Here is a 1,084-nt window from a genome sequence, read left to right as displayed (position 1 = left end):
AGGTCTCCCACATTCCCGGTTCGTGGAACCCCACGCAGGTAGGAGCTGCGGGACGGCATCCTACAAGGCTCACGGTACAAACTCAGACATATGGATATGAGAGATACAATGATAGGTTTTCACCACAGTCCAAAGAGTCTGTTGCTTTCCTATTGGAGTTTACAGCCCAGCAGGAGAATCAGATAATAATAAGAACAGCAAAACAAACAACAGGCAAGTAAAAGTCCAAGTAAGGGACAGTGATGATTGGAGATATACAAGCTGCATACCATTCTGCATCTTGTTTCTCACACACTGTCCTGGCCATCTTTTCTAGGAGAAAACATAGGTCTAACACATGATCCCTTATTGCTAGATGATAGTCATGATAGTCATAACATGACTATACCACAAGTCATTTGGCCACTTTCCACTTCCTTAACATTTAAGTTGTCAAGTGTTTTCCACTTCAGACAATGTTAAAATACATATCTACGCATCTTACCTTTGCACCGTACGGCCGTCTATCCTTTACTAACATATGCACTATATTTTCAAGTCTTTTAATTTTGGGGTATATTGCATCAGTCAGAAATCAATTACTTGAGGAGTCCAGGGTTTCCTTTGTGGATGGGTGTTAGGAGTTATTTAAGAAAGTTTCATTTAGGGGCTGGAGAGATGGCTCAGCCTTTAAGAGCATTGACTGCACTTCCGAAGGTCCTGAGTTCAAATCCCAGCAACCACATGGTGGCTCACAACCACCAGTAACAAGATCTGACGCCCACTTCTGGAGTGTCTGAAGACAACTACAGTGTACTTACATATAATAAATAAATTAAAAAAAAAAAAAGAAAGAAAGTTTCATTTACCTGCAAGGTTCCACAATATTTTCTTATGTATAAGTGAAATGTTTTATTATTCTTTTTCTACTTTAGAGGTTTATTCTACATTGTTTGAGATATTTCCTTCTTCTGTATAAATATTCAGTTGCACAAGTCAGTAATCCTAACTACTTGGAGGCTGAGGCAGGAGGATTATTAGTTCAAGGACTTCTTGAAAAACTTAATAAGATTCCAGCTCAAAAATTAAAAAAAAAAAAAAAAAA

The sequence above is a fragment of the Mastomys coucha genome, unplaced genomic scaffold, assembly GCF_008632895.1.
Source record: "Mastomys coucha isolate ucsf_1 unplaced genomic scaffold, UCSF_Mcou_1 pScaffold15, whole genome shotgun sequence".
In the NCBI taxonomy this organism is placed as follows: domain Eukaryota; kingdom Metazoa; phylum Chordata; class Mammalia; order Rodentia; family Muridae; genus Mastomys; species Mastomys coucha.
Note: the sequence above shows the minus strand (reverse complement) of the source record.